This window comes from Etheostoma spectabile, chromosome 2, assembly GCF_008692095.1.
Source record: "Etheostoma spectabile isolate EspeVRDwgs_2016 chromosome 2, UIUC_Espe_1.0, whole genome shotgun sequence".
Lineage (NCBI taxonomy): Eukaryota > Metazoa > Chordata > Actinopteri > Perciformes > Percidae > Etheostoma > Etheostoma spectabile.
In genome coordinates, this window is record NC_045734.1 from 14,417,133 (window position 1) to 14,425,413 (window position 8,281).

Genomic DNA, 8,281 nt, shown 5'->3' on the forward strand with positions numbered 1-8,281 from the left:
CACACACACACACACACTGCTGAAATAAGGTTCACACTAATTTGTCCATTGGTGATTGTGTGCAATGGAAGTTTGTGTTCTCATATACATCCACTATACATTCTGGGTGCATGCACACAAAATAAAAAGGACACACTTTGATTTAAGTCACAGCCCCTTCACGACACAGACAAAAACACATGCACACATGCTTATACACACGCTCACTGCCTGATTCCGTAATCACAGAGTTGGTTTCTACTGAAGCTGCAGACGAGTCTGTCCTTGAGACTCAGAGCTGGCTCAGACTGGCCAAGCAAATAATTACCTCTTTACATCAACACTTCAGATCTTCCCAACATATGAATGAGAAGGAGGGAGTGTGTGTTTGTGTTTGTGTGTGCATGAGTGCAATAAAATTGATCTGGAGGCACAATATTCAATGTTATTCAACAGAAATTAATTTTACATGGGCATAGAGGCTTGCAGGGTGGAAGCACAAAAGTGTGTGTGTGTGTCTATGTCTATCTTTGTTAGGACCAATTTTAGTTTTAGACTTTGGCAGTGCTGACAATTTTGCAGGCTGGAGCATACATTACCCACAATGCAACACACATTGCAGTTATTTTGGAGATTTGTGTATGTTATGCTAGTAGCAGCAAATGTAGCGTTGAGCAGAGATGAGGAGCAGGCTATAGGTATGGTAACATCACTTCTTTCTAACTACATACCAACAGATAACACATTTTTTTTCTCTCTTCAGACTCATCCGAAGCTTAAGTGACATCAATTTAGACAATTTAGCACATTTCTTTTCTCTCCCTCTGGATTTTTTTCCACACTTAGAGTAGTACTCCCAAAGTCCTGTTAACATGGTGGGGACTAGGGAATGGGGCTAGGGAATCCATAATGTTAATGAGGGTCCTCAAATGTATAGAACTACTGCGTGTGTGTGTACATAGGTAAAGTGTCGTAAGTCCCAGTTTCCAGAGAAGTAACTAATATAATAGATGAAAGAATGAAAGATACTCAACATCAGTCATCAGCAAATTTTAAGATTCCTCATATGGCTGCGCATCCCCCACCCTACCTTTTTTCATCACATTCATCAGACGGAAAACTATGCATTGAATTTCACAAGGATTCAATCTCGCCACAATCAGAGCAAACGGTGCCTCAGCCCACTGAACAGTGGAGCGTCAAGTCCATTTCTTTAATGCTGGCTTTTCTTTTCAGTTCCTCTTTTGATCCCATCCTGTAATAACCTCCTCTGTCCATTTACTAATTTCCTCCTCCACTTCTCTCCCATCCATTACAATTGTTCTCTCATTTCTTTTGCTATTCTCCCCCCATCAAGAGATGGATGTACTGTGTGAGAAAGACCTGCGTTAATTAGGTGTCTTGTGTGTGCAACTAGGAGGTTTTTGAGTGCAGGTACAGCAGAATCTAATGAGTGGGAGGGAAAGCAAGAAAGAAAAACATTGAGGCAGAGAGAAGAAAAACGAAAGCCTGTGTCATCCGAGAGATGGGAATAGAGCGGCCAAGGATAAAAAGCACCCAAACTGTCCACAATTACATTTACGCTTTTCCCTGACAGAGGGAGGCACATGCACATTTTCTATCTGATCATATACTGGAGCAGAAACCTTCCATCTGGCTCTCTCTGCACAGAGTCTCTCTGAGACTTTGACACACTTTTACTGCCATGTTTTATTCAACACAAACGTAGAGAGAAAAAGATGTAATTTCCCTACAAGGCAGAGAAAACACGCACACGCACACACACACACACACACACACACACACACACACCTGTCCGAGTGTGACCACACTGTCCAATTACTTGATCCATCCTTATTCTGTAATTTCACATTTTGCCTTAAAACACATCACCTGTGTACACACACACACACACACACACACACACACACACACACACACACACACACACACCACTTACACACACGCATGCATGCACGCACATACGCACGCATGCACGCACGCACGCACGCACGCACACACACGAAATGCTTAATGGCTATGGTCTGGCTTATAGTTCTGTTTCCTCTAATTCCCCAAGAGTAGAAAAAAGGATGGGAGAATGGATGATGCAAACTGCCAAATTTAACCATTTGTCAGCTGTGCATTGGTTAAGCATGAAGAGGAGGATGATGATGATGGGAGCAGTTGTAGCTGAAGGCAATGGCTTCTGGCTCTTATCCAGTCTAGTCATACTTCTAGTGCTATCAGCTCCCACCCAAACACAGACCAACATATAGCTTACATCTTTTGTGAGCAGAGGCAGCCATTAAACAGCTGGGGCCTGACATTTACCCGTGTTGTGTGCACCTGTTCAACTCTTAATTTAATTCTGCTACTGCAGGACAAACATAAGTTTGTGTGTAGATGTTATGAGATTATATAACCCCCAACAAATTGCACTGCACCCTTTAACACCAGCAGCAAAAACAGTATAACAACGGCTACTTGAATCCATCCAACAATATCAACAATATATCTACTACTAAAGAATATACTTCCTTATTGTTTTCATTACAGCCCATCTACAATGTAGCAGTGAGGCTCCTCACTGCGACCAAGAGCAGAGAAGATATCTCCCCTGTAATCTTTTCTTTTACCAGTGAAAGAATAAATTGATTAATATTACTTTATTTGTTTTCAAAGCATTGCATTGATTTGCAAATGCTTATACCTCAGAACTTCTGATCAGTTCCTCTTTGCCATTCCAGGGCCCAGTAAAAGTGCAAAGATGATCAAGACCTTTCTTCTGCTGCTCTCAGACTGTGGAACAGTTCATCCTGTACTGTCAAGTCTTCTCCATCTATTATCACAACTTCACATCATACTATTACTCCCTCAGTTTTATTTCAATCAATAAATCAACACGGCCTGATTAAATGTATTTGATTTTTCAGCACTTTGGTCAGCATGTTTTTTTGTGTTTAAATGCTCTTTAAACACATTGACTTGACTTGATTAAGCTCAGCCTTAAATGAGACATCTTATGCTCATTTTCAGGTTCATGCTTGTATTTTGGGTTCTACTAGAAGATGTTTACATGGTTTAATGTTAAAAAAAACATTATTTTTCTCATACAGTCCATCTGAATATGAATATACATGCATCTACCCTATAGGCAGACCACAAAAACTGAGTGCGTTGTCTTATTTCACAGTTTGTGGGTTGGTACACTCCCGATACGTAAATGTACGTGCACAAGCATGATGTCCACTTAAAACCTGCAGAAACAGATTATGTTGCCTTTTTTACACACATGCAGACACAGTGCAACATTTGCATTAAATAGGCATAGTCCTTTTGTCCATTGTATATATCTATTGAAAATAGTTATTAGAGCAGTTTTAAAGACCAAAGTTATCTCCCGAAGAAGAGAAAGTCAGAAGATTAAGATAGCTGCCATCAGCACAAAAAGATGGTGCAATTATGTTTTATGGAAGAGCAGTGTAGAGTTAAGCAGGTGCTGGTAGATTCGAAAGAGCAAATGAGAAAACAAAGTACACTAATAATAACCCACCCATTTATTTTTTAGAAGTCAGAATTTCTCACAGCAAGAATCTCATATTTACATAAGTTACACCTCTGTGTGCAAAATGACACAAACGATCACTAATCTTTCTGGTTGTGGGTGTGTGCGTGTGTGTGTGCGCGCGCACAGCGCGGGTCGGGTTATTTGCTGCTGCTAAAATCGCTGAGGCATGAAGTTTGCCGCTCCACACAACAGGATATAATACACATCCTGAATTATTGATGGACATGAAAACAATTCATTTTTTTTCTTTCTACTCTCTTTCTCCGTCACTAACTGTCTCTCTTCCTCTCTCTTCCTTTCTCTCCACCCTCACCCATTTAGCAGTTTAACAGCTCTCTAATGACACTCAACTCTCTCTTTAGTTTGCAAGCACATACATCGGCGCCCGCGCGCGCGCCCAACACACACACACACACACACACACACACACACACACACACACACACACACACACACAGACACCCAATGTTGTCTATTCGTAGGTATAAAGGAGGCGTGTTTGCTCTTGCAGGATGCACTCAGGTCTTTGCAGGTCAGGTGGCAGGAGGAAGAGAGCAAAGTGCTTGCTGTGCAATTCGTCAGCACTCTCTCTCTCTCTCTCACTCTCTCTTTCCTATTTTCCTATTCACATTCCTTTTCCATTTCTGTCGACTTCCACCAACAACATTTTCTGTTATTTTCCCTTTCTGCAAATTTACCCTAATGCTGCAGTGCCTTTTTATCCTGTTCACTCTCTTTCTAATTTGTCTGAGTGTTGAGAGAGGAGAGGAAGTAGAAAACGCGAGGGAGAGAGTGATGGAAAGGGAGAGAGGGAACAACTGCCAAATAAAGAGGTCTTAATAATTTACTCTGCCCTGCTGCCACAGGCCAATCACAGCCCATCGCTCCTATGAAAAAGAGAGAGTGACTAGCAGTTTGAGGGGTGGGGGGGAGAGATGTTGGTACCATTAGTTCCTCAATACTGTAATAAATTAATTGAGATGATACACAGGTCTAAAAGCTTTGAAACATTATTGTGAAATGTCAAGAAAACTGAGGCATCCATTAAAGTAGAATGGAACAAGAGTTTACAAAATAAAATTAATGATACACATCTGTGGCAACATCACTGAGGTGTTTGTGTTCTGGTTGAAAGATCACGTTGAGATGTTTTTTCCTTACTACTTGTCAGAGTTTCTCCAAATAAGTGAAATATTTATATTATGAACCTGAGTTAGAGGTCAGAGACTTTGAAATGTTCAAAAGTATTTTGTTGAGCAAGTTGTTTTATACAGCAACTTAAAGCAGCCTTTGTTGAATTGTTTTGCCAGTTGAAGAGGCTAAACAGTCCCTCCAGGTATTCGCGATTTCACGATCATAACAATTCATGCATATTCAACCAATCATTGGGAATTCAGTGCGACTCGCAATTTTGACCAATCACCCCAACTTTACCGCAAATTTTACCAATAACCGGAGTTTCCTGTGATTCCAGCCAATCACAGCAGTCTGAAGTGCCAGACTTTGAATCAGTATGTAACGTTGAGAGCCACTGACCACGTGGGAGTGAGAGCGGGTTGACATAACGCACGTACGTCGCCAAATTCATTTCCTTGTTTCTGATATGAAGACAAGACATGTGTAATGCGAACAGCTCATATTTACTAACAAAACGTAAAGCGAAAACATTTCAGGCTGTCTTTCCAACCTGTATACATTTTAACGTCAAAGTCAATTTTTCACTCTGAGTTGCTGAAAGCAGCTGCTGTTTCCTGTCAGTTCTCTGCAGTGGGCGGGGCCAAGGCCTGAAATTAACACCTGACCATGCGCCAAATGTGGGGGAATTTTGCCATTGGCGGGTAAAACGGTCAATTTACCTGCCACCTTGTCAAGGGACCAAATGAGAATTGAAAATGGCAAGTTTTGAAGAATTTTTTGGAATGTGCAACAACGCATGCCTGCTTGGTTCTTATGGGTAATGATTGTAAAGATTTACAAAAATATGTTTACGGCATTTACTATCTAACTTGGAGGTTTTGGTACTGATTGGAGAGGATTGCTAGGGACAAAATACACAAGGCAATACACTGGTAAGATCAAATTAAGTTTAACCATATATATTACCTGGATATTAACCATATCCAGCTAATTTAAATAGCACACGTTAGTTCCAACAAAAAAAAGATCCTTCCTGAGACTATTTTGCAGTGCCACCATCTCTGTGTCTGGAGCTTTCCGCCACCCAAGACGATTGCATTTCTTTAAATCATTTACAAACAACCTCTTATCCCAAACCTTACTCCACAGCCTGTGATGATAGGTCTGGCAATGCAAGACTATAGTTAAATATTTATAGTATATATATATATATATATATATATATATATATATATATATATAGTGCTCTAAGTGATGTCACGCATGTTTTAGGCTACAACATTTGTTGTCACATACAGCAAACATCTCTTCACTGTCCGCAAGCTGCCTGTCCCCAGAACCCACTGTAAAAAACTGTAGACAGCCCAGAGTCTACAAACGGCAACAAAAACAAACTGTGCCCACCTGCACCACGAAGCTTACACAAACAGTGTTCCAGCGCTCTAGCCAATAACCGACAAGAAGGATTTGTTGGTGGGTTAGCACAGAAGGGAGGGGACAAGATGAGGAGGAGAAAGGGGCAAGCTAGTCTCTTTTTTTTGTTTTAATACTTTGAACGTCTACAAGAAGTAACGTCACCCAACATCACTTAGAGCACCTTTAATGGGAGAATATTAATTGATGCACATCAAGGTTGGGTTGAGCTCTCTGTCACCGTAATTTTGTCATCTTAAACAACTCTCCATATTCTTGCAACACAGAATAGGTTTAAGTCACTTTTGTGGGTTTACTTATTATATTTACACTTCCGGGAGGCATGCAATATGATTAACCTTAATGGATATAGGCCTCAGCCCTTAAGACCTTAGACCTTAACCTAGCTGTGAAATCTGCCAGACTGCCAACCAATGACAGAAAAAAAAAGGTGTGTGAAGCCTGAAGAAAGATGATGAACAACAAAAACAACACCCAAACACACACACACACACACACACACACACACACACACACACACACACACACACACACAGATGGAGGTGACTCTTAAAACACACACACAAAGATTCTTCTGTTATTCAAGGCAGCACTATTTCCAGCAAGCTCTGAGATTGGTTGGTCCAAGGAAGGTCACCTTAACCCCTCCTCCAACCGATCATTGAGCCATAAACCTATAAGACAACAGAGGGACACAGAGGGAACAGAACAGGCTTGTACAGAGAGAAATCGAATAAGAGAAGTAAAAGAGGAGAATTAAAATGTGAGCAATGAATAATATAATAGCAATCAATAACTACGATTCTGGCTGCTTCTGTGCCTAAATGTCAGCCCAGTTGTTAAACCAATCACGATACACCAGTCACAATTTTAAAGTAATTAGTCAGCCAGTAAACACTTCATCCGTTGATCAATTCTTCACTTGGTGTGAGTGTCAGAAAATGATACCTTATTGTTTTATTTTGGCCGTTCTAAAGTAGAAAGAAAACAGACAGGATGGATTAGAAAAGGAGCAGCCAGCATGAGGCGACCATCCCCTTCACATGTTCAGCATCAGTTTATCTTTGATTACTAGTTCTTTTACTGCTGGCAGTATTATCACACCTGTGTAACCAGTGACCAAATACACATCTGAAAACATATTATTGAAAAGGCAAAACTGCCTCTTAAATGCTTTCAGACATTTAAACAAATTAAATGACAAAAATAACTCAATTCAAATAAAGGTCTTGTATTTTCCAAACGGGGTCTTATTCACATAATTATGTCCATCTTGAATACTAGGTCATGCTCATTTTCCACTCCTCACTTCCATTGTAAGAACACAGACTCCAGTAAAATAATGGATGTCCTAAAGCTTTCTGGATAAATCTCAAAATTACAAAAATCAAAATGTTAAACACTCTTCCCTAATACCGACAGAAAATACCTACAGAAATGAGCTACAGGGGCAACTAGCCACAAACCAAACAGCTGCATGCTTATCTGAACACACTAATATGTTTACATGTGTGAGGGTGTGGGATGCTGTTGATGTAGCCTCTGTGCATGCTAAGAAGTAGCAACTGAGATCAGGTTTGTTTCTGTTAATGTCCTCTAAGGACATAAAAAAGTGTATAGCTGGTTATTCCATGGTATATTACACTTTGATAGTTGACTATTCAAATCAGAGCATATATATACATTTGAGGAAATAGACAAATCTAATGGAGGATTAAAGACAAAAAGAAGCAGCAGAAGACCGTCCTGCAAGACAATTTACCAGAAATGTAAATTTGAATTTCATTTGTGAAGGTTTTGGAAGCTTTCATTGTTTGCTACGATGTGCATGTTTAGCGTGACCCATAGTCAGAATGGTGACAATCATAAGAATTGAAATTTTCTTTTACAGAGTGTTTAAGGGTGGTTTGAAATTATTGTCATGCTTAGGTTACTTCCATTTAAACCTCTAAAACTGTGGACTGTTTGGCTTAAAACATCCAAAAGGAAGTCTGTGGCTAAGTGCAGGATAAAAGGAACATTAATCATCTCATAACTGGCCCTTGGTACTTCATATTTTAGCATGAGGGAGCTTGCATCTGGATTATTGAGAAAGTGAGAAAATTAATGAAATCATCAGATGACAGAAGAGAGTGTGTGTGTGTGTGTGTGTGTGTGTGT

The 8,281-nt window shown here is 40.1% G+C and overlaps 1 protein-coding gene and 1 long non-coding RNA gene across 3 annotated transcripts in view; one reads left to right on the plus strand and one right to left on the minus strand.

Annotated features, from left to right (window-relative positions):
- Positions 1–2,889, plus strand: part of LOC116703248 (uncharacterized) — a 7,785-nt gene extending 4,896 nt beyond the window's left edge. Inside the window, exons 2-3 of the long non-coding RNA XR_004335377.1 lie at positions 2,539–2,601; positions 2,730–2,889. This is a non-coding gene — a long non-coding RNA (uncharacterized LOC116703248). The remainder of the gene's footprint in view (positions 1–2,538; positions 2,602–2,729) is intronic.
- klhl5 (kelch-like family member 5) overlaps positions 1–8,281 on the minus strand; it is a 49,901-nt gene that overhangs the window by 33,747 nt on the left and 7,873 nt on the right. The gene's annotated exons all lie outside the window — the stretch shown is intronic.